The sequence below is a fragment of the Camponotus vicinus genome, unplaced genomic scaffold, assembly GCF_025532165.1.
Source record: "Camponotus vicinus isolate PSW18456_S1 unplaced genomic scaffold, iyCamVici1.0 SCAF_8, whole genome shotgun sequence".
Taxonomy (NCBI): Eukaryota; Metazoa; Arthropoda; class Insecta; order Hymenoptera; family Formicidae; genus Camponotus; species Camponotus vicinus.
Genome location: NW_028141980.1, coordinates 13,981,100 through 14,000,660, shown reverse-complemented (window position 1 = coordinate 14,000,660; position 19,561 = coordinate 13,981,100). Strand labels below are relative to the sequence as shown.

Sequence of the window (19,561 nt, the reverse complement as noted above, 5' to 3'; positions counted from 1 at the left end):
ATCAGTAAATAATTGATTAAATAAATTTAACTGGTTTAATTTATTGAAAGTGATTTCAATAAATTATACTATTTAAATTTATATTTATATAATTAATTTAAATTTATATTTATATAATTAATTTCGATTATAAAAATATGTATTAAATATAAAATTCTATAAGAAATTTTTTCCAAACTTTACTGAAGATATATAATTTTTTTTATAATCAAAAGTAGTTTGAATATAATTCATAAAGTGATTACTGATACATGATAGAATTTATAAAATTCATAATAATATAACAAATGAAAATTACTTACTGTAAAATATAATTCTCTAAATAATACTAGTTGATATAAGGGAACTTTTTTTTAAGGCGATAGCGATCATTGCCGACGTTCCGCGCTATTAACAGATTATGTCTAATCGGAGGTTCCGTGTCATTAGACAAGTGAATTAACGAGACACGCGTACGCTCGGGCTCACGAGGAACGCCCACAAACCGTTCTCACGACCATGTTGGACCGCACGAGATTTCCTACTTTAACGAAAGGAAATGCTCCTCTACTCCACCCACCTTGTTATTCCATGCTCGACCGTGTGTCTCACGAGTAAATATGGAATGAGATATGTGACGAGAGATTAGAATTCAGATTCCTGAAAGCCTGTATCGAGAAAAGGAAATATCAACTTTAGAAAACTGATAAGATATAAATTTAAAAGATTTTTTCTTAGAAAAATTCAGATTTTTTTCTAAAAAATTGTTATATTCATATTAATAATAACAACACAAATAACAATGTCAAATAATATTATATAATATTTGCATCTTTTCTCTCCTTTCAACAACTGATATAAAAAATAACCATTATTCTATTCTCTAATCAAAATTTGGGTTTATTTTTTTATATAATGATTTTTTTTATATAATAATTTTTAATTTTCTTTGTATATCAGTTTTAAATTCTATAAAAAAGCATTAAAAATAAAGATAATAACCTTTCGTTTTTCCTATTTTATTTTTTCGAGTATGTCAAATCGTAAAGTCACGAGACTAGGAATATCTTCATCGATTGCCTATCGCATGCAACATCTGCTTTAATTCTTCAAACGTGGTGCCGGCAACACTTCGCGCTTCACTGAGTGTGCGTCAGGGATGTGTGACGTCAAGTCGTGTATGTCTGTGTGTGTATTCAACGCAAAGTGAGTTTAAAAGAGAGAGATAGAGAATTGAAACTGACCGACAAGAAATGCCGTGGACAGAACGGCGACATAGTTCGCACAACTGACGAGTGTGAGCATACAAACCAGATTACGAGGACAATAGACTTTTCGGGCAGTTAGAGAAATTCTTCTCGAATGTATAGTTGTTTTTATTACCTTTGCGATAGAAGTGGCCATTTCAAAATCCATTCAGTACTATCGAACTCTATCCCCAAAATAAAGTACAATACGAAAAATCTTTTATGTAAAATATCCACTTGTGTAAACAACTCAATGATATAAATTTATATTTTTCCTAGTTATATATAAATAATTATTTCTTTTTTAAATTATAGCGAGATTTAATTACAGTACTGCTTAATAATGAAAAGGTTTGATCGATCGTTTTGCGCTAAGGATAGGATTTGTATAAGAATTTCAACTTTGATATTTAATGCAAATATATACGTCGAGATCCCTTTAAATCAGTGTCTTTAGTAAATTGTCTGTCATCTGCCAAATTAGCAGATTAAATGTGTGTTACGGTGGATATTACATTTGACAGTTATGACGTATACGTTCCTAAGTTTGTGGTTGGCGCAGATAAAATATTCAAAATCCGTCGTAGCTATCTATGCCACGATATCAGAAATAAAATTATCGACGTTACATTTTATGTAAAATCGGAGCTACAATATGCAATTATACTTGAAAAATTTCATTGATAAGATACTTATAGATACAAAAAAACTGACAATATTTTTAAAATAATTGTTTACAGATTAATTATTTTTCTTTTCAGAATAACAGATAAATAATTGCAAATAACTGCGTTTGAACAAATATAATAGCTGTAATAAATTGATGTTTACTGTATGTTAAAAATTCATTATGTTATGATTATTACCATCATTTATCACGCTATTATCAAATTAACAGTATTATTAATAGTATCACCGTTATTATTATTAATTTTAATTCGTGCTTAATTTAAAAATATTTATTGACATGTTTAATTAAATAGTATTAACAGTTCATTTTTTTTAATTTAATAAATATACATTTTTTAATAACATTTTTTTTTGAAATAATAATACCATATATCTTGTTAAAAACAGATTTCTCAAGAACATTCTACACATTTGTTACAGTCGATAGATAATCTCGCAAGTAATCCGATCAGTAGTTAAACTGCAGTGAGATGAACATGAGGATCCCAAATTAGTGCAATTTCGATTATACGAGACTATTACGTTAATCGGTTTCCAATCGTTTTCCTAATCCAATATTCGTTGTGGGAAACATTGGGAAACGCAGAGAAACAGAGTTTTTTAAAAAATCAGACTATAGATAGTACACATGCGTAGAAACTTATGAAAATTCTATTTTCCTAAATATTACGAAGTATATAAATAATAATTTATAAATATTATGTAAATAAACTAAGTAAAAAAAAGTATGTAAATAATAATTTATAAATTATATTCATCCAACTTTACAACTAATTAAATTATAATTTATCTACATAAGATGCATTATTTTTGCCAATTCTTTCTAATTTTCAAAAATCAAATTAAATTCACTTCAAATTTCATCTTCCATTATTAAATTCGATGACAAATAGTTATTTCGTTAAGCGAAACTTCTGAAGCTAAAATAAAAACCAACCAAGCAACCAATGTCAATTCATTCCTGAAAACTACCTCGGATCGCAGATGAATACACATGCCATTTTAATTTCTCTCGAATATGAAATTTCACGCTAGTGTTATTACCAATTATCGCGTTTTTCAGTCATTTTTCGGTAGAGAATGTCGCGATTACACGGACCACCTGTCGTATTATGGTGACATTGACACGCTCGGATATGACGGTGGCGGTGACGGTAGCAGGCTACTGTTTATTATTATCTGGCATACTGCGGCTAACGATCCCTATCGCGCCGACACGCGTTAAGCGTGAGATGTGGCGGATGCCACGGCAGATTCCTCACGTAAGGCTCTCTTCTCTCCAGCATCTTCTCCCTTCTCCTCCCCCTGTCTTTCTTGTCTATCTATGGACTACGCCTTGGCATTCTCCCTCTTGATAGTCCTTGGGGAACTACCAATTTGACCGGTCTACATCACAGTAAGCGAGTTCTCGCTCGGCAGAGAGGCGCACATCCCCGAAATTTAATGGTAGGTCTACGCCTAGCGAAAACGATCTTGTCGGACATTGCTATTATGGATGATCCTTGGCATTAAACCCTTCAAGCTCCGTGATATCAATCGAGGAGATTGGATGTCGCAGGATCCTCGTGAAGGCGTGATTTTCGAAGAGGTAACGTGACGAAATTTCGTTATTATTACAATATTACCATTGTAATTTTAATATAATAAAGTAATTTAGAATATTTTTTCGCGTTGTACGGCATGTAAAATTAATCTATCAGGAAAATACATTTTCTCGTACTTACTATTTTTATGTAACAAAATTTAACAAAGCAAACTGAATAAAAAAAAATAAATCCAAAATAATATTAAAGAATAAAATTTCTAATTAATTTGAAAAAAAATATCGCAATTCACTTATTAAGATAATATTCTGAAGTACAAAATATTTTTGTAGTAGAAGATTCTCTTTCTGTTTCTCTTAGCATATTCAGCGTTTGATTCTCAATGTTAACTGACAGCTGTGAAAACTACTTTTAAACAGATAATACTATAGAAGTATCTCTATGCCTCGGTATCTCGACGATAGTAGAGAACCAAGACCGAACCAGACCCAAACTCAAGCGTAGGATCGAATCGTTGAATGTTGACAATAAGAAGCTTACCGAGTTACACGGAGCCCGGGCAAAGCTCGGTCCTCTCGGCCGAGCTTTCGCTTTCGTTTCTTTTCATGTGTTCTTTTCCGATTTTCCTGGGAATTTAAATAAGTATCTCTCATCGTCGAGACTAAGTTTTTAATCGATATGTTTGGCTCGTCTTTTCATAAAAAAAAGAAACATAAAACTCGCATAGAATCATCAAAAAAAGATCAATTCTTCTCTATGTGCACTATTTATAAAAAAATTATATATATTTTAGATCTGAAAAAGTGTATTCTAATATACTTATATATATTATTAAAATTATATGAAGTAAAATAATTTAAAAAACGTACAGTAGTATATGTTTTCAAGAAATCAAATGCGCTACTTTCTCGTAATCTCGATTTCTTTGCCGAATGATAATTCGCGTGACTCATGATGTATTTGATGCTCCCTTTATTCATCAACCAAATTTACGAATTAGGTATTGTCCATCGCTCACGATTATAGAATCTATGTAGGATTCGCCCTAGGCAATTTGTATCGAGCTTCGCGTTTACATAAATGCTCGCGTAATTGCGCGTCCGTTTCCAATGCATGGGAATCGTTATCGTGTTAATAATAGTCACTAGTCATCGTTATTACATTCCTCTGCGATCACGCAAGCGGTCCTTAAGGGTTCTGTTACCTCCTAAAATCCTTTCCATCCATTTCTATCCCTGAAGGAAATTCATCTATGACGGAAAACATTTACCTTGGATCACGTAAATCGTGAAATGTCATTTATATAATAGTTGATTTTCCAATTTTATTAAGAATATTTTTTGTGTCAAAATTAAAATCAATAAAAAAATAAAAAATCAAAGAGGATAATTAAATATTTCTTTCATTAATTTTAAATTCTATATCATATTCGAATTATTATATATAAATTGTATGTTTTAATCTCCTTCTTAATATATACTTTAAAAAAGACTGTTTATCTTTGCACAATAATGAGTGTCGCGAATTCGTCTGATTAGCGGCTGGCCGCATTTTCTCAGCAAGAATTATGGATCATCGTCGCGAGACTTTATTATTAATTCACGTTCGTCTTGCGGTACACCGCGGCGACAATTAATTGCAAACGAGTGCACGTGAGAGGGTGTCGTCGGCCGAATGGCTCTTCCGGGCTGCGTTCTGCGCTGACGAGGGAATGTTTATTAATTAATGAAGCGCGCGCGATGTGCATGACTTGAATCACGAACGACATCCTTCCGCTGGAAAGACGCGCTTGTGCATGAAGGGGTTCGAAGCGGGTTGTTCCCGCTTTATGAAAGCTGGATGGAATACTAATGAAAGAAGAACTGTAAAATAGTAGTCCAAAACTGGGTACAATTCATTATTGGAAGAGTCGGAGTATAATTGTTGAATTTTGAAATGAATAATGCCACAAGCATAAAATTTTATCAAGTTTATAATGGATTAAAAATAAATTCGATAATATAAACATTAAATACATACGCAAAACTTTTAATTTCATATTCAATAACAATTTATAATTGATTCTAAAATTAAAAAGATTAAAATAAACCAATTAAAATTAAATTGTTGTGTTACACTTATTTAGTTTTAATTTTCGTTAAAAGACTTCGTTAAAGGTATTTAATCGTTACTGATACTTCGAAAGAATACTATCAATATATTGAAACAAACGGTATCTCAATCCATTATTTATATAATAAACTTCGAGTAAATTTCTTGCGAAATTACAATTTCGAATTAAGAAAAATTTATTATTTCGAAATAGATATTAATAGTTTTTTTAGTGGCAAGTAATTGAAAGCTAAAGGCTTTTAGTGAATCGAATTTTAAGAACGTAAGAGAGGGTAATAAAATCAAAAACTAAACTCATATATACACAAACTTCCGGAACTTTAACTTATTGTTGACACTAAGAAACAGATATCTAATATTAAAATCTAAAAAGTTGCTTATCTTCAGCATAAAAAATAACGAATATTTTTCTCAGATAACGTTCTCTCTTTGTCAGACACTGGACGCAGAATTTTTTAGAAACGAGAATATGACAAATATGGTGCAGCTGAAGATGCAACGATGCTTGTCTGCGCGCGTTTGCGAGGACAAAAAATCAGACGGAACAAAAGCGGAAGAGAAACAAGCAGCGAACAAACGTAGAGAGGAGGAAAAGCAGAAAAGAAAGAGGATTGTACGGCGAAGGTTGGGAAGGAGAGCCAACGAACAACGGGGCGGTTAGGATGGCCGAAGAGAGGACGAGGACGAAGGGTAAGCAAGGAGATCGATAAAGCAAGATGGCGACGCGCATTGCCGCAGAGTACCGCAGCCTGGCTTTCAACCGCCGGATCATCCTCGGAGTGTAGCTTTCACGCACACACGCACACAAGTATCATTAAACGGATACAGCATCATCGCAATCACGATACCAGAACACTTCCTCCCGCTGTATATACTTGCAATATCGCGTGAACACGCGTACCTACTCGAGAGGAGACCTCGGTTTCTACCATGTGACCTACTAAATCGTAAAACACGCTTGACAGTGAAAAAAGACGATTATGTAAGCCAACTTGACATATCAGTGATCGAAGCGCATTCATAGCCGGACATTGGATTCTTTGTTTTCCGTTTTTGCTCGATTCTGATCAATATAAAATAAATTGTTACGTACAATTTTTTAAGTTTTGTGAATATTAATTAATTCCTGATAAAATCCTTGCAGCACGCGTTTCCATCTATCATTTTCAGCTTATTCCAATTAATTTTCATTTCATCTTTTGCTTTATTCTACTCATAAATTATGAAAGTTTTATCTATTCATTTCTATTTGAAAATTCTTGACGAAAACTTCACAAGTTTGAAAATTGAATATTTTATTAATTACATGTCATTATTATTGTTTTTCTGAATATAATATAATTAATAATAAGCAACACACACATGCATATGTATAGAAATAAATTATAAAATTTTTAATTGAATTATTGGTTGTTAGGAAATTTAATTGAATTATTTTATAGTAGTATATTTTAATAACTAATCGTTCGGATAAATTAATAAATTTCAATTTTAATAAATATTCACGTCCAACACATGCGCATTTTAAAATAAAACTTATTAGTGCGTGTGTTTTTAATTTTGTTAAGCAAATCATTTTACCTTCTATATGAATTAACAAATTTTACTTTTTACATAAACCAACCTTCGACACATCATCATTCCATAATTTAACAATCAAAGATTCCAAATTAGATTTCTTGCCCGAATTCGATCCATTTCAGATCAGATAGTAAGACTGGATCGGACTGATTGCAACAATTCCTTCGGAGTGCACTTCCGCATACTTTATACCAGCTCCTACCACATCGAGCTCCATGAATCGCGATTGTGCGATCGAGACAAGACTCAGTTCGCCAAAGGCGAAGCATGGGATGAGAGCCGCGCGCATACACCGGATGTACGTTGCCACTCGCGGAAAATTGAAACGCTGATACGAGTCGCGCGAGATAATTCCGTCTCCCCTCCTCCCACCTCGCTGCACCTGCCATCCACCGAATGCACTCGGCGAATGTACTTGCAGACACTTTCGATCCGCACGCTCGACTGCTTCCGCGCTCGTGAGAAAAATTCCCGACATCTCGCCAGATACGACTTCATGTTCTTGCTTCAAGCGAAAAAGAAAGGTAAATTATGAGATGATAGATAGCGGGATGAAACGCAGGGTTGTTGGCTTAACCCTTAAGTTAATACTATACATACTTCCATGGAATGATGAAATACATAAATATTTTGATATCTTAAAATTGAATTAAATTAAATTTCCATTATATTCTCTCAACGAACGTCTTACGAATCATAATCTATTTTAAATATCGAGATTCTGTAAGAAAACCAGAACCTCATCATTTTATTAAAATAAAATTAAACATTTTACAATTACGCAATAAATTAAATTTAAAATCAATACATTATTTTCACATGCGTTTGTCGAGTTATCTGAATGAAACTTTACATATATTATTGTGTACTTCCAATCGAGTGTAGAAATTAAAAATACATCCCTAAGAATATATAAAAATTAAACATATGATGAAATATACATTTCCCTAATCAACAATAAAATTCAAAATATTTAATATTTTATGATATATTTTATGGTGGTTTTTTATTTATTAACATAGATATGTTCAAAAGAAAAAGGTAATCTATTTAATTAACAGCACTCGACTCTCTGACATCTGCGAAACGCGAATGAGCTATATCCTTCCATTTGCAATCGTGAACGACGACGATGACGACTCGATTCAAAGGCTGATTAAAATGACGATGTCATTATAGCTTTAATAAAAGTAAACGCGAACCGAGTGTAATAGGATTCTCAGTGGGCGAATACTGGCCAATGGGTATTTTTTCCGCCAGCGTCTCATCCTCCTACGCATTCATATTATTCCTTTGTAATTTCTCTGATTACTATTTTCATCTCCGCATTCATCCTCTCTGCGTTGTTTTTTCAATAAACAATCTCAAAAGAAGAGGCAATGACGACAACAAAAACTGTCTTTTTTGTCATCGACTCGTATTATCTTTAATTTTGTCATGTCGCAAATCAAGCGTATTCCCCTCAGGAATACCTCTGAGAGTGAGAGAGAAAGAGAGAGAGAGAGCTGATTCTCGTCCACGTCGTACGAGCGAAGTCATTACAAGACTTCGGAGTTCCTGAGACTTCGAGCGATGCCCCAGAGGGTATTTACGGGCGATAGCTGTTCCAGAAGTGCTCGGACCGTTTATAAAGTCCCATCAAATCCTCCAGAGAGAAAACCATCCGACCGCAGTGTCAATCATATCCACGGAGTCGCAAGAATTGACGGCTGATATTCACGACTCAACACATGTCCGTGCAACTTCCACAACGAGATACAAATTGAGTAGTATATACTGGATATTCATAATATATAGTGTCTCTTTGAAATATAGATTTGTCGGGGAAAGCAATATCGATTTTTTTCTCGGCGGAAATTTAATTAAATCTAAGCTTCTCTCGCAATACTTCGAACTTCAACTCTAAATATTTTGATATCTTAAAATTGATAAATTAAATTTCCATTATATTCTCTCAACGAACATCTTACAAATCATAATCTATTTTAAACATCGAGATTCTGTAAGAAAACCAGAACTCATCATTTTATTAAAATAAAATTAAACATTTTACAATTACGCAATAAATTAAATTTAAAATCAATACATTATTTTCCCATGCGTTTGTCGAATTATCTGAATGAAACGGCATTTTATAAATTGCTATTTTAAAAATTTGATTGTTTGTAAAAGCTCTAGAAAAATCATCCTTATAAATTAAAATATGATATATGAGATTTTAAAATAAAACAAACTTTTTATGGATTTCTTTGCTGCAATTTATAAAATATATTAATGGTAGAATTATGAATATTTATAATATATGCGCTCTTTTCATAAAATTTCTACTCTTTTAATAAAAATATTAACAAGTTAAAAAGCAGACTAAAAATTTTTTGTATCTCATATTTTCGTAACAAATAAAAAAATAACCGCAAAGTTATGAGAAGTCACTAAAAGGGTAATAAACTAAAAACAAGCTTTCCTCCGTACTTCTTGAAACTTTCCGAAACAACCATGTTAGGGTCAGATTTGCCCCTAGTAGTTACTTAATACTCCCCAACTTTCCTCCTCTGCAATTCCGCCATTTGTCTAAGTTATTACGCCAGGCACTTCATCTTCCTAGGATATACCTACGAATCATCAATAATCCGACACCAGAGCGAATGAAATGTTCAGCATAAATAATATTACGAAGCAGATCAAACATTGGATCGCAAAGCGAAGCAAAGGATGAAGGCGTGTTGAAATGATGTAAACATGACATCATTTAGGTTCTTCAAGCTATTCGATATATATATATATATATATATATATATATATATAATATATATATACATTATATCCATGTATAGGTAAAACTGAAATATATAAGAAGAAAAAGAGGGAGAGAGAAAAAAAACTTGATTTCAATAGAGACCCACGTGCATGCAAATAGGGTCATTTTTGCATACATATAAAACACAATACATAATATACTTTAGTATATGAATGCCCTCTTTCATATATTTCGCATTTTTATGTTTCTCCATCAATTTCCTTCATCAAAGCTTTCTTAACTTTCGTTTATGACACCGGAATATATAGATGAGCTCTAGTTATTTACAATTAAGTATTAAATATGGTATGTGTTTCCTTTATCCTCCTTTATCCTATATATAAAATAAAATGACAGAGTTAGTTTGTCATTTGTGAGATAATGTTTCATAAATAATATAAGTATTAATAATAAAAATATGATGTTGAACGTCATTTAAATTCGAGGTAAAAATGCAAATACCTCAACTTGCAGTTAAATTGTTGAATGTGCTGCCTTTTGTAAAGAAAAAGTATAAAATATGATAAATTTGTGCAAAATTATTCAGCAAAATTGCTACATTATAATAATGATATTTTAAAGTTGCAGCATATAATAACTGCGTTTAATTTTTGTTGAAAATTATATTAAGTATCATACAACTGATAATTTTCATTCTAATGATAGATTCTTTAATATTTAGTTCCCCAATTTAATTTTTTATTTTAAATAGATATAATTTCTTAATTAAAAAAAGATTTCTTGATAAAAATATCAAAAACCATTATTATTTCAATAAATATATAATATTTTGTAATTAAGCCAGTTTCTGAAATTGAATTGTCGATAAACTATTCCTCTTAAACTGCTTTATAACTCAAAACTAACTATCTTTCTATGGGCTTCAGATTCGATAATTAAAAGTAAGCTCATGAATCATGAGGTATTCATATTACACGAGGCACGTTACTATCACAAAAACAGCCATCGTTTCAATGGATAAAATTAGTCCGATCAATCGTGAAATAGGTCCGAGAATGGACCGTACGATTGGCTGAACCAATCTTCCGCGGGGAGCGAAAGAGACCACTCATCCGAGCGGAAGCGCCGGGGGTTTTCGCGAGGTGGTGTGCCCCGGCGTTACGAGCAACGCCAGTGACAATATGCAGAGCGTGAGGAGGAGCGTGTGGGTCGACACGCGAAGGTCGCGGAGCCCGAAAATCCATAACCATTCTCATTACAGTCGGCACGGGTTTGCGCTTGCGCGAGAACTCTTCTTCTCGGCTCTGAAGAAACGCAGGCTAATGGCCCATCCGCCGTCGCATGTTGTATTTTTCAACAATTAAAAAATACATGCGCGTTTTTTGAGAAGGCGAGGGATTTTTTCATTTAATAAATTATATATAAATCTTTTTTTTGGCGATAATTAAGAATTAATAAAATAATTGAGGATAGAAAGATCTAAATTTAATACGAGAAGATTTTAATATTTAATCATTCAAGAACTGGCACCAGCGCAATTTTCAAATAGAAAAGTGAGATCAATAAAGATAATTGTATTTTTAGTTATCATCCTTCAATAATAAATATACTTAAATATACTTAATTATTAAGTTAGCAAAAAATGATACGTTCTAATTATTACAATATTATCATTAGAAAATGCATCACACTAAAAATTAAATGTTAAAAAAAATATATCAAAATATAATTATAAAAATAAAATAATATTTGTAATATACAATTCATAATATTTGTAATATATAATCATATTTATCTTCAATGATCCTGATAACTTCTCACTTCGAAATATTTTCCCAGATAAAAAATACTTAATAATTAATAATAAAAACAAAAATATTATTTACACAATTATGCAATTTTTAATTACGAACGTTTTCTGTAAAATTAATTGAAACAATTATAACATCGCAATACTATTCGTAAAATGAATATTTTATAAAAATTAAATTTTTTTCATTGAATAATCTGATAACTATTAAATTAATAATCATTAATAATTTTTAATTATCTCGATTAATTCTGATAATTTTCCGATATAACCTATGCATTTTTCAGTAATTAAACAGTACAAAAACGCGTTGGAAAAAAAATTATAATAGAACTTCTATTTGATATAAAGCAAGGGCGGTAAAAAAAATAAACGTCACTGTCGTTGATTCGATCAATGCGATTGTGTTAGCTAATTAGGAACGGCCGCGTGTGATAAAGGCCAAGCTCCACTTAAAAAAAAAAGACGAAAAGTGGGATATAAAAGAGGAATAATCCAATTTGAAGGTAGAAGAACACTTTGTTTCATGGAACTTCGAAGCACCTTTTTATTCGTAAGCGCTTGATTAGTTCTATTAATTAAAAAACGAACCGAGATGCCGCGATCTCGTGAAACGATTTCATTAATTAATCAGTACAATATACGAAATCAATTCATTATACAAATTTTACAACCAATTTATCGAAATTATCGATCGCCGAAAAACAATGCTTCAGACCAGGTAATATAGAATTATCTTGTGAATAATTAAGAATTATTTAATCTTTATCCCTATTAGTGTACATGTGATGCATATTATAATGCGCGCGAATTTGCAAAGATATTATCGAGTCAGAAAAATATTAATTGTAAAATTAAGAACAAAGTTAGAAAAGATTAGAAAAGATTTAAACAAAAATTAGAAGAGATTTTAACAAAAAATACAAGCTTATATATTAAGTCGTATGTGTTTTCTTATAGAGACAAAATAATTATTCATGTAATAAAAAATTGATAAAAAAATAAATTTTTTAAATTAGAAAAACATGAGGTCGCACAACATCGATTTTGCTCCTTGAAAAGCTCTACCTTCGAAAAGCGTGCGCTCGCGGGAAATAACGTCAAGATGTACCGTTGTTCATTATAAGGATGCAAGCCCGGGCTTTAATTACAAACTCGATGAACACGTCCGAAGTGTCACCGCGAGATCTTTTGCGCGTCGCTTTTAATAATCCCTGTCAGTCGACAATTAATTATTCGCAAAATGATAACGTTACTCCGCATTATCTCACGTTCGGAGCATCGTTCAATAATGATTTATTCTTTGATGTATTTTAAATTGGCCTTTGCATTAATCGATAACTCTTACGAAGTACAAAGGTATATCGCAACATTTAATATCTTCTAGAATTTAATTGAATTTTTTTGTTTACTTCATTATTGTAAGAATGTTTCATTGTATCAAATAAATTTGCATAAATTTTTTCTGAATATAAAATCAAAATTACAATCATATGTCTATTTTTTAATATGTTCAGTTTAATTTTATTTTTTTATTGTTATTCGCAATTTAATTTGCCAATCAAACACAAATGTCACATCAATTGAATCAATTTCTAATACAATCTTTTAATATAATGCATAATTATTTTGATACAATTATTAGTAACAAATTTCTGAGCGTGCGATAAGCATGATAAAGGACTCACCAATTCACGATGCCACGAAGGATTCCATATTTCTCTTCCTTGATCCCTGCAACAGAGATTTGAACATTAGTCATAGAGAATTAATGAGAAACATAACATTCTATAGAGGAATGAGCGCTAAAATCAAATAATTACAACAGGCCTGAAGGGAGAATACAAGGACCCGTTCCTTTGTATTCCAGATTATGAAGATCGTGATTTAATGGGAGGACGAATGAGAAAAAGATCTAAAGGATCATTCGCAGATTTAAAGAGGACACGCCCATTTCGAGAACAACTCGACTCTTTCACAGGGCCCAATCTATATATTTTGAGATTTGACACGGAAAGAGGATTAAAATATTTTCTTCTATCTTTCAAACTCTTAGAAGATATACGAAAAAAATATATCTCTCTTCCATTTATCATATATAAAAGATTCTTGTATAAAGAAAATATTTTGTTTTATAGTAATCTTTATATTAAAATTATAAATTAAATTTTTAAATTAATATTAAGAAATTTAAATTTATATTTTTTATAAACTAACATTCAATGTAAATAAGTAGATTCAGGTATTTTACAATTTTGTTATTTTTTTTCTTTTTCATCATGGTTTTTACTTTACAATATTAAAAAAAAAAATAAAATCTACAAATTCATTATTTATATTTTTCAACTTGATTGATTTCGAGATTTTGAATTTTATTGCTGTCTAATAAAAAGATTTCAGAAAATTGAAAATCAAACAATCAGATTTTACGCTAAACGTAAGACCTGCAAAAATCCGACCCTTCTTCCCTCTTCTGTCTTATATGGCTTTTGCAAATCCGTGGGGACGCGGTTGTTTTCGCGGGGTGCGATTTTCCTGCGTTTCTGATTCTACGAACGAACGAATGACTCCATCGGGACAAGAGGAGTGGTCCCGAAGAGCCCTTCTCTTCGTCCTACAGTCGTTCGTGGCCCTCGAACGACTTCACGATGCATCGTCTAATTGAAAGCGACGTCCAGGGATGCGCGAGACGAGGACAGAGGCGCGGACGCGCGAGGAATGTCGAGGTCCTACTGAAAGGGAAGCTTCGAATAAAAAGGGCGTATTTCTCGACGAAACTCAAGTATATATCATGCAAATTGACGCTACTCATATTTTTTTCCCTTGTATCACTGCTTCTTTTGTTTGACATTTAATCAATTATGATACTCAAACGAACACATCTATCCAACAGTTTTCAGCAAAATAAAATGATAGAGGTTGTGATAAAAGTTATTTCCATTACGCTTACAAGAAACAGTAACTTTCTCATTAGCTGATTAACGAATGTAGTTATCGTAGTAACACCTTTACTCCATTTCAAACAAGTTTTGTTTTTTTGTTGCAAAAAATCCATCATTAACAAATTTACAGATTACGTTCGTTATATTATAATTGTGAGAGAAATTAAGAATGTTTTAATTTTAAACATAAGTTATTATTTTTATTGAAATTTTAAAATAAATTTAAATGTATGTTAATGAATATAAAATGAAAAAATAAACAAAAAGAAGATTTTGTTCTATTCTATTTATATAAATTATGTTGCTTGAAAATATTATTATTTAAAATTCATATTTTTCGGCTATCGGCTCTGGCGTACAGCACATAAATTGACTGCGGAGACGGCGACGTTTTGATAAGATGGCGCAGAGATAATTAATCGCAAGCTGCGGCGAGAACGTGATTCGCACGCTTGCTAATTGCCATTAGAATCTTATGTGCGATAGAGATAACAGCCGCCGATCGATAGTTTCTCGAATTCCAATCTTCACCGTATATTATCAAATATAGATAAAATACGTACTGCATCTATTTCTCAATCAAAAAGTAAAGAGGAAAATATTCTAAGATCAACCATAAGTATTTTCAATATTTGTGACATATGTATATATTCAAATATTTCTTACACACTACAAACAGAATACTATCAATTTTTATATTAAAATCTTATTTTATTAAAAATAAGATAAATTCACATGGTATCATAAATTTATTAAATAAAAAATATTTGATACAAACTCATGAATTTACCATAAAATACGGGCAATATTATCTAAGTTCGATTCTCTTCTCTTTCAACGCTTATGAGTTCAGAATCACGCAATTTGTATTTATCGTTATCAACGATTATTGACGGATTAATGTACAATCTACAACATTGTCTAAGAATTTAACCAATGGAAGAAGGGTTTTGGAAAAATAAGGCTTTTTTAGAATACAGCAACAATTATTCGCATAATGTGTTCCTTCAATTATACATCCTAATTTGTGAGAAGTGCAATTTATATATTTTAAATAATAATATTTATATACATAATAAACAAAATAATATGCAAATAAAGCATAATATAAATAATATAATGTATAAAATATAGAACACTATAAGAACTTTAATAAGGGTTGCATTAGCTTTAAATATGAATTGAAGCTTTAGTTGGTGAAATATTTAATTACAAGGTTTTAATGCGTTCGCATATTGCTTGTTGTTTGTTTTCCATTCTTACTCCTCGTAATGTATACGACATAATAGGGAACGATGCAAACTTTAGTTAACGACTGCGATAGCCGGCGCGCGACTACGATGTGTTTTCCATATAAAAGTTCACTACTGTAATTAGCTCGATTTAAGTAAATTAATGAGTCCTTAGAAAGAGATTATGGAAACTCGCGGGAAAACAATAGTACTTTTCTTAATTAAAATATGGAATTGTTTAAATTTCGACATTACAAGCACCGATAAATTAAGAAGAAATACAATCGAATCATTAGTTTACAATTAAAAATAAAAGATAGATAGAATTAGATTTTCGTGTATTATTTCGATGTTATTCAAGAAAAATATCAGAATATTATAACTTTTCCGAACCTCCTGGTCAATGAAATATGAAATTTCGAATCAGTATCCTTTTTAGATAAAATAATCATATGAAACGGGACAGAAGTACGCAGGATGCGATAGATCCTGTAGAATCCCAGAATTGCGATTACTCGCTGAAAAAGCTCAGCGGAATGATACGAGCAAAGGGGTGAAAGATATTTAAATATGGATAAAGTGAGTCTGTGAGTTCAACCCTTTCGTGGTCGAGGGTGGCGGATCCGTAAATAGAGTGTGGACCTGTGAAAGATGGATATTCAACATATACTTTAAAAACGCGCTTTGAGAAATCGAAAAAAACGTAAGATAAATAATTCTCATGGATTATATATTTATGATAGAAATATTAGATTCTCTCTGAAAGCAAATATCAAGAATTTAAATAGTTCTAGTATAAATCAAGCTTCAAAAAATCTGAAGAAAATCTTATTTTTCAGTTAATTTCCATTAGATCTCGATTTAAAAAATTTAATTAAAATATTAATATTTCTTAAAAAGTGGATAATTAAAGAATAAAAATAATTTAAAACTGAAAAATTATGAAAAAATTCCGTCGAAGAGATGTCGAATATTTCTCTAGAAAAAAAAACATTTTCACGAAATCTATCTTGAAAATTAATATAGTAGATTCGAAATATTTCAATGTTTTTGAATGCAATTCTAGCGCAAGTGCATCGAATCACCAACAAATTAGAACATATTTTTTCAAAATATTATTAGACATTTCTCATCAAATTTTCTCTGAATTTATTCCATGCAATGTACTACTCAACCTTTATAATTCAACGTACATTGTAAAATTATTACATATAAAAATTTTATTAAGGTATTTAATATCAATAAAAATTTAGTCATTAAAATAAATAAATATATATCTTGTATGTTATAATAATCTAAATTATTAATAAATATATTTTAATAATTAACAATATAGGTATAATCATAGATATAGTAGGTAGACTGTGAAGGAAATCAGTTAAGAAATATTGGTCTAAGAATTTTTAATTTTTCATATTCGTTGATTAAACGTGCAGCGCGACACAACTCGTTCGTCTCCGGCTTGTTTTACGTCTGTTTCGACTTCAAGAAGATGATTTACTCGCGTCTGACGCTCGGGATTTTAATAAAATGGCATGCGAGAATCTTGTCTCCCTTGTTTTGAGACAGAGTCGTCGCGTCGCCATCATTTTTAATCCACTTCGTAAAGAGAAATACGTCAAATAAAAGCATAACAAATAGGGAAAGATGACGAAAAAAAGAAATTTGTTTTCTTCTGGGACAGCACTTTAAAAAAAATCCGGGAGTGCAGTAGATATAATAAAGATAATAAAAACAATATATTAGATTATACAGAATGCAACACACATAGAAACGGAGAAAAATATGAAAGAATAATTTAAAAAATTATAATAATATCAATATATTATAATACAAAAGTAGATAGTAAAATATCTAACTTGTTTAAGTCTAAAACATTTTTTTTATACTTTTAAAATGTTTAAAAATATTTAAAATTGTACATATGCACATGTTTTAGATTCTGTTAATCATTCATTTTTACGATTCTTAGTTATTCATTATCTAGACAGTTAAAACATAAGTATATTAAAAAATGCTTCGATCTCTCATTAGAAATATTATTCACGCATAAAATATATGCAGACAAATATTATTTCACATTTTTTTTTCATAATGATAATTTATATGATCTAAATCAAAAATATGCGTAAATAATATTTTTAATATAAATCTAATATTTTTGATAATTCTCATGCATAAGGCATTAAGATAACAGACATTGAACAACGCGCCTTATAGAAAGACCCAGAGAAGGTTCCAACGAAATAGAAGAAGTAAAAGATCTTGCGAGAGAGATGAGGAGAGAAGTTCCATCGAGTTATTTTACCACGAAATTCAAAAGCACGTACAAAGTTCGGCACGATGTAACATCCCATCACTTTTGCATAGTTTGAGCCTTCGCAAGCTCGCTTAGCGAACAAATTGCGAGCTAATATTCGCTTACAGGAAAGTTAATCAACAAAGTTAGATTCCATTATTTTGAATAGCCTTTAGCAGTTAAATAATTTTCGAAATAAAATATAAGCTGCATGCTTTCATGCATTATTTTGTAAAGTATTTAAAAGATCTTTAACTTTTATTTAAATTTATTAAAAAGCAAACTAATAAAAATATAAAGAAGAATTAAATTTTACTTTATATAAATTTATTTATATTTTAAATCTAATATTGTTGCTGGAATAAATAGAAAATAAATAATTGGAAAAAATAAATAATAAATTGCTCTCAATCTCTCAAGCAAGAACAATTAAATCATCAATTTTAAAAATGTGAATAATAAAATTATATATTATTTTTTAATTAATTATTTTTTAATTATTTTACTTAATTTTTTTATTTATTAATACATACGTATACAATCTCGCGCACAAATACTTTCAAAAAATTATTTTCCATTTTTCTAATAAATTCTCTTTCTAGCTCAAAAATTGTTAGGAAATAAAATTAGCAACCACGATCAAACTGGCCAAATTTCGAACCCAATGACAGTCGTCTATGCTATCGCTGACAAATCTGCAATAGTCGCCACGATTTTCTTTTTCTTTTTCTTTCTACAAGTCTATGACAATCTAAAATTAAACTGCCAACTACCAGTAATGCAGCGCGCTTATCGCTGCCATCTTCCGACTTTTTTCTACGCTCCCCGACTTATCTGCGACCGTGTGCCACCCCTATTTATCCAATCTTTGACGCATGATACCCCAGGGAACTATCAACATTCGGACTATCCGTTGTTTTATATCCTATTTTGTCCCCCGCAATTCACACACTCATTATACGTCTGCCTCTATTCATACTCTTGAACGAAATCATGAAATGCTCTGGTACATAACAAGAATATATATATTTTAACTTTAACAGAGAATAAAAATTTTTATTTTTCATAATGGTTTTCAAATATCTTAATATTACATGAAATTAATTAAAATTAAAATCAATTTGGAATCTCGTAAATCTAACATTATTCAAGACATCATGATAATTTAACAAACAACAAAAAAGAATTTCCAACTTTTTAGAACACGAATCTTTAGACTGATATCGTTTCGGTTTGACATTGTTCGAGTATTACAAGCAAATTCGTTGTCAGAAGAATTCGCTCTCAGAAAGGCTTTAACTTAAAGCAACAAGGAATGAAAATCAATGTATAAAGCGACAATTGCAGTTAAATCATTCAATCAATAC

At 30.8% G+C, this 19,561-nt stretch overlaps 1 protein-coding gene across 3 annotated transcripts in view; it reads right to left on the bottom strand.

Annotated features, from left to right (window-relative positions):
* Bsk (mitogen-activated protein kinase dJNK) overlaps nt 1-19,561 on the bottom strand; it is a 142,970-nt gene that overhangs the window by 113,562 nt on the left and 9,847 nt on the right. For all 3 annotated transcript variants that reach the window (XM_083106128.1, XM_083106135.1, XM_083106130.1), the window contains exon 2: nt 13,410-13,455. The gene's annotated coding sequence lies outside the window, so the exon portion shown is untranslated. The remainder of the gene's footprint in view (nt 1-13,409; nt 13,456-19,561) is intronic.